General features: G+C 35.9%; 1 non-coding gene across 1 annotated transcript; it reads left to right on the top strand.

Annotated features, from left to right (window-relative positions):
* The first annotated feature begins 606 nt into the window (after positions 1 to 606).
* LOC141722665 (small nucleolar RNA R71) lies at positions 607 to 713 on the top strand. The gene has a single exon (XR_012575672.1). It is a non-coding gene; the product is annotated as a small nucleolar RNA R71 (small nucleolar RNA).
* Positions 714 to 7,696: the final 6,983 nt, after the last annotated feature.

Raw genomic sequence — 7,696 nt, 5'->3', positions numbered from 1 at the left:
CTCAAATTCAGATTTTTCATTAGTAGATTGACCGGAACTTCCATGCGGTTGTTGTTGAAGATGGAGTTGTTTTTTTGATGCATACTGTTGTTGAAAACCAGGAGGGTTGAATTGCTTGGCTCCAAACTACTGATAAGGCTGTTGTACCGCATTATGATTGTTGCTCCAACTAAAGTTAGGATGATTGTGGTTATAAGGATGATAAGTGCAGGAACTGGTTGTTGCGACCTCTAAAAGTTACTCACAAACTGAGCTGATTCACGAGATATAGCACACTGCCCCGTCGCGTGCGCACCAGCATAAAGCTCACATACACTAATGATCTGATTAACTCCATAATTAGCCAAAGAATCCACTTTCATCATTAACGCCTTTAGCTGAGAAGCTATAGCCGTAGCTGTATCTACCTCCATAATTTCTGCTACCTTACTTTGAGATAGTCTCTGAGTTGGGTTCTGATATTCATTAGCAGCCATCAATTCAATTAGCTCATAAGCTTCATCGTAGCTCTTAGCCCATAAGGCTCCACCTGATGCTGCATCGAGCATAGGTCTCGACTGTGCTCCCAACCCATTATAAAAGTAATTGATGATCATCCAGTCAGGCATGCCATGATGAGGATATTTCTTAAGCATCTCCTTGTAGCGCTCCCAAGCCTCACACAAAGATTCTCCCGATTGCTACGCAAATTGAGTAAGAGCGTTTCTGATTACAGCTGTTTTCGCCATAGGGAAGAATTTAGTGAGAAACTTTTGAGCAAGATCCTCCTAAGTAGTGATAGAACCTGGTGGTGGAGAATACAACCAACACTTAGCTTTATCCCTCAGAGAGAATGGAAAAAGCCTCGGCTTCATAACATCTTTAGAAACCTTGTTGAACTTGAAAGTGTCGCAAATCTCGATGAAATCTCTAATGTGCATGTTGGGATCTTCCGTTGGAGAACCCCCAAACTGGACTGAATTCTGCACCATCTGAATCGTGCTAGACTTGATTTCAAAGGTATTAGTTGCGATGCATGGTCTGACAATGCCAGACTGAATGTCATTGATCTTCGGTTGAGAATAATCTATCAAAGCCTTCAGATTTGCTGCTGGTTATCCCATTGTAATAATCGCTTCTTCTTCAGCTTTCTCAACTTCTTCAAAAACTTCTTCAACTACTTCAACTTCGTCCAGTGTTTCCTTACGTGATTGAGAACGTGTTCGCATACAATCTCTCTAGAATACCTGAAACACAAACAAAGTAAAAAGTAAGTAAAATATCGGAGTCAATGAACTTTAACGACCACTGATGTCAAGCATATAAACTAAATTTAACCCCAAATTCCCCGGCAGCGGTGCCAAAAACTTGTTCGCACTAAAACAAACACGAAATTATACGCAAGCGCGCGTGATCGCAAGTAGTATAAGATATAAGTCAAGTTCATTTCCACATAGAATCAGATTAGATTAAGTTCAGATCATGCACTTATGCAACAATGTATGGTTATCGTTCAATGCTAAGAAAAATAAAAAATTAAGTTTTATTTTAACTAAGAGTTTATACTAAATAACATTAACTAATAGAATTAATATTGAATTTTTTATATTAGAATAAACATGGGATTCTAACTTCATTAATTACTTCATTAAAAGTTATGTCTTTAACCCTCGCATATGATGGTGATGACAACTAATAAGATAACACAAAATTAGTATACGCTCATTTTCATTATATGTACACCCTACTCTCAAACATCCACAATTAATATAGAAGTTGAATAGACACCAATTATGCTTAGTCCCTATATGTCTATAAAGATTGAAAACATAACGGTCTAAGAGCAAGTTATCTATCTTGATTACATAGGGTGAATAAGATGGTAAAAATTACCCACAAATTATGCATGTCAATTCATACATAAACCTATGCTAGCATGGCAAGTTCTAAACCTCTATATTCACTGTCGCTTCAATAGAGATTAACAAACAATCTTAGATGTTCGCTACGCATCAAAGATGAATAAGCACAACCAAACTAGGAAATCATAAATCACCACACACAAAGGATTATAAAACAATTAACTATTCAAATCCATAAATAAATCGGTTAGAACCCCATGAAAATGATAAGTTCATAATCAAACTCATCGTTACCATGGGTTCCAATGAAAACATGATATAAAACAAAATAAGAGTACTAGGGTTCATGGACAAATAAAAAACAAACATCCAAAGTATAACTATATTGAAGAATAGAAAAGTCTTCTTCTTCGTAGCCGTATTGTGCTCTCTAGGTCTTCTAAATGCTCTCCCTTGTTTCCTTCTTCCTAAAAATGTCTTTTTATTTTATATATAGACTTTTTGACGACCTGGGCTTCAAATTCTTCGAATTCAAGTCAAAACAGGATTCTGGGCAAACAACCTAGCGCGACCTCCCCAACCTCCATGCGGGCACGCGGGGTTCCTGCAACTCTGGCGCGGTTGCCCCGCCTTCCACACGGGCGCGCTGTGCTTCTGTTCCTTGACTCATTTTCCTTGTTTCTACTGTAAGTTGAGTTTCGTCTGTCAGGATTTGGTGATCCAATAGTCCATGTGAAGCTATCAAGATGCTCTTCAACATGAGAATGGCCTAGGCTTCATATTATGACCTCCCTTTAGCATATTTCTTTGAAAAGCTATTTTATTCATCAAACTAATTCCTGTAATGCAAAAATATAAAAACACATAAAAAATACCAATAACTTGAGTCCAAAACACCAACTTAAGCCTGTAATGAAGTGTTCCAAGTATATATAAAATCCACTTATCAGTAACAATAATGCATTCTTAACAGTTTGGATAGTGATTACTTATTTGCCTTAGTTAAATTATACTAAATTCCTGATTATTAATTACTAGTAACCAAATCATCATAAATAAAGGAAGGGAGAATCTCCGTAATGTTGAGATCTTAGGAAAAAAGTTCCGGTGTAGTTGGTAACTATAATGCTTATCCTGTTGCATATCCCGATGTTGATTGGCCTCTGAGTATAGTCTAGCTCACACAAGTGGGAAATAATATCACTTCTATAATATGTGGGTTAAATCCTTTCTAGATCATTCATATTTCTGATAAGATTCATAATGTACACGAAATACACTTTTATCATTACCGGTCAAAGGTAACTTTTAATATAATCAAAGTACATTAATTATCGTATAGAAATATAATGGTCAAATGTAGGGACCATTCCATCATTATGACTATGAGAATTACATATAACACAACAGACATGTAGAATCTCACATTGGCTATGTCCGACATCATGTACATTTACATATTCCTGTATTTTATACTTTAATATCACAATACCTATGATCAATGAGATATGATCATCAGTCAACAAACACAACAATCTTAAAATATAATTTTTTTCCATTAATAATAATACTTGACTAGAGACCTATAGGAATACTGATACTATTCTCATAATCTCATTTCAAAGTCACGTACTTAGAGATATAGAATCATATCATATTCCAAGGACATTTATTAAGCTTACATTTATGTCGCAGTAAATTAGGACATAATAAATTACAAAGGGAATAATCGATAGAACATAAACATTAATAATCCAAATGTCTTAAACTAAAACATTATAGTGTTTTCTCTACGGCATAAACACTAACAGATGTGTGGTACTTCAATGGTGAAAACGATAACTTAAGTTTTGGCTGGTAGATCTTGATTGCTTTGTGATTCCAGATCTTGTTGGAGTTTTCATATATATGATTTATAAGCACATATACTATTCTTCATAATTCGGGGGTTCGTCTCTTCACGTCCTCATGGCTTAAAATGCCCTTTGACAATAGGTTCCTTGCTCGACTATACCCTTCTTGGGGCAATCTCTTCTTCACATAAACAATCATTATCCTCAATATATGGACCATAGGAATTATAACTTCTCTCTTGAATGGGGTTTAGCCTTTACAAATAGCAAGGTTCATGTTCCTCAAGTAATCGATGTTTAAGTATAGCTCCTCTAACTTATACATCCCATAAGATGGATTATCATTCTTCCTTAAGGGAAACATAATTATTAACATATGAAGTTTGAGTTTTTAAGTGTTCATTGGTGATAACACGATTTATAGTTGGGGAATCTTCCCTCAATTATGCATCCCTTGAGGTTGAAAGCCGTTCTTTGGATCGAAAGTTAGTTAATGAGGACCTTCGTCCCTCAGAGATTAGTCCCTCAAATATTGAGGTTGGATTATGGTGGTATCTCAACGGCGGATGTGATAGTGTGCTTCACAACAGGTAGTTTCTTGGTGCTTTTTCATGCTCTCATTGTTATCGTCTTCTTCCCATAGATGGCGCCAAATGTTATTTTATTTCTTGCACGTATTTAATGTTAGGGTTTGATAAGTTTCAGGCTTTAATTGTTATGGCTCAAATCTGTCCTCACAAGATGCCTACATACCTTGGCATATTCTAATCATCAAGCCAAAATGTAGTTTTTCATAATTCCCTCGGGGCTATAACAACTAGGGCACACGAAGGATGTAGTGACTTTTATGTCCTTCGAGGACTAGGTCTAAAAGGTCGTTCTAGGTATTGGCCTCGTGGCTTGTAGTGCCTTCGCGTCTTTGTGACACTTATAGTTGTGCTCCAGAATATGATTATGAAATTGAGGAGGTAAGACCCTTTACATAGACATTGAGAGTCTAAGAATTAGGATAGAAATGAGAGACTTGGTGGGAAAGTCTCAATCTTTTATTGGACTTTAGAGTCCTCGAAAGCAGGAATCTTATTCCTTGTAATCCAAGTTTCCTTGATCAATGTTTAATTGGGTATCCTTGATTAATGAGTAGACTGTCATTTCAAATCAACATTTGAGCAGGCCACGTATTTCATAGTCTAGCTCAGACAGGAGGCCAATAATATCACTCCCATAATAGGAGGGTTAAATTATTTCTAGATCATTCACATTTCTCATAAATTCATAATGTACCCGAAATACACTTTTATCATTATGCGTTCAAAGGTAACTTTTAATGTAATTAAAGTACAGTAATTCTCATATAGAAATATAATGATTTTAAGTATATTGACCATTACATCATTATCACTATGAGATATACTTATGATACAACAGACATGTGGAATCTCACATTGGGTCTGTCCAGCACCACATCTTCCTGTGTTTTGACTTTAATATCACTATACCTATGATCAGTGAGATGGTATCATCAGTCAACAAACACACTAATCTTAATGTATTATTATTGTCTCTTAATAATAATACTTGACTAGGGACCTTTAGGAATGCTGATACTATTCTGATAATCTCATTTCTAAATAACGTACTTAGAGATATAGAATGCATATCATATTTCAAGGACATTTATTAATCTAACAACTATATCGCAGTAAATTAAGATATAATAAATTGAAAGGGAATAATTGATAAAACATAAACATTAATAATCCAAATATGTTAAACTAAAACATTATAGTGTTGTCTCTAGAGCACAAACACTAACAATCTTCCACTTGCACTAGAGCCAATCATCCATGTATCTAGTACTCACAGAACTAGTATGACCATCATGCTTCTGCTACGATAAATATTTAATCAATGGGTCTGCAACGATATCATTACTATGCACTTTACATATATGTCTTCTGGATCATTAATCTCATTAATTAGGTGATATCGTCTAAGCACATGCCCAAACAGTCTTCTTGGCTATTTCGAAAGCTTCAATATATTCGGCTTCCATTATAGAATCATCAATGTTGTTGCTGTGAACTATTCCAGCTAACATCACTTATATTTAGAAAAAACACAAACCAGACATACATACATAATCATCCTTGTACGTCCAAAAGTTAGGTTCATAAACTAGTATCAATGTAACCCTTTTACAACCAGTTTCCTAACTTGTCCATAAACCAAAAATAAATCTTTAGTCCTCTTTAAGTACTTAAGAATATTCTAGACAACTATCCAGTGACTCTTACCTGGATTAGACTGATATTTGCTCGTCATGCTCAAAGCATACAAAATATCAGGACAAGTACATATCATTACACATATTATAGATCCAATTGCTGAAGCATATGAAACTTTCTTAAACGGCCCTTATCATCTAATGTTTTAGGGGGAAATCGTCCTTAGAGATCATTATCCCATGAGACATCGAAACATATCCTCTTTTTACCTCCAGCATTGTGACGGCCTCAACCCCGGGGTCAGGAGTTGACGTCACCAAACACATTTACGAAAATATAAAACAACAAGATTATTATTAAAATATACTAACTTGACCCCAAAACAAGATCCGATTCAGGTTCAAGTATGATTCAGGTTCTCATTATTACAAACCATTTATTTAACATCTAACACACTCTAACTTTATTCAGCAACTCGTCAGACCTCATGGTCTGACACAACTACCTCAGAGGAGCCGAGTCCAGAAGAGCGGGAACACGGGTATGTCTGACTGGTCTTCTAGGCATCTGCGAGATATACATGACAGTTTGCAAGGGTGAGCCTAATCGCTCAGCAAGACCAACATATGAATAACGGAATAAAAACAGTAATGTAACAATAATAGGAACAGAGCTGTAGTCAAGGCATCAACATTATATAATGAAATTGGAAGATAACTGGATCTCACTAACAATCATGCTTTATCAAAACAACGTAGTAGTGTGCTGTGTAAATACTAGAGTCCAATTTTAGCATGCTAATCACATTTATAAAACCGTTGTACCAACCACTTATACCCTTACGGGAATCACAAATCCAAATCAGATACGTAACGGATATGTGAAGACAGTTGATCAGGCTATCAACACCAGACGGCTATAACTGCCATCCCATTTACCTGTTCCGGAACTCAGAGACTAGCTAGGTCTCTGACCTTCTGGACTAATCGGTTATATAATGTGCGCAACCGAATTAGCCTCTTACGCCACCTCAATAGGCCTACTCTGGCCCCTATGTATCCCATATCTGATCGGTTTATCCAGTTTTCAAAATACTTGTACCTATCTCATTTCAAAACCATTTATTTAACCAGCACACATATAAAATCCAGTTCGCAATTCATTTCATTCGAGATAGGTACCTTTCGAAGTTACTTTTCCCCAAAACAATTTCAAAACAGTGATTTATAACTACAGGGGAAACGTAACTTAAAACGTTTCTGTTCCATTACGAGAATAAAACATTTAGCTATTCATACGTACTGAACCATAAAAGAATGGTCAGGGGTACTTGCCTTGCAACGCTTTACCAAACCCAAAATAGCTTTCATGCTGATTTCGATCCTGGGAAACTCGACTGGGATCTACAAATATAGAATAACCTATTCAGTTATACCGACATGCATGATATCCTCAAATCCTAATAACCCAATCCGATAACCCGACTCGTATAGTTATTATACACATAATCACGTAATCACGTAATCCGAACACAAATAGGGGTAACACGTATAATATAAGTACGTACGTTTACAAATATATTTTTAGAAAATTTTGGCAGCAACTCCTTTGTTTATAAGACTACCCGTCGATCGCAATCGACGTCCAAATTTCACAACAATCCACAATCTCAATTCGCAACACCATTTCACAATCCCAAAATTATTTACATACGAAACTGGTTATTTGAATTATTTATAAAATTTAGGACTCAGAACAACGTCATCACCGTCCA

The sequence above is a fragment of the Apium graveolens genome, chromosome 4 (assembly GCF_009905375.1).
Source record: "Apium graveolens cultivar Ventura chromosome 4, ASM990537v1, whole genome shotgun sequence".
In the NCBI taxonomy this organism is placed as follows: domain Eukaryota; kingdom Viridiplantae; phylum Streptophyta; class Magnoliopsida; order Apiales; family Apiaceae; genus Apium; species Apium graveolens.
This window is presented reverse-complemented; position numbering and strand designations above follow the sequence as displayed.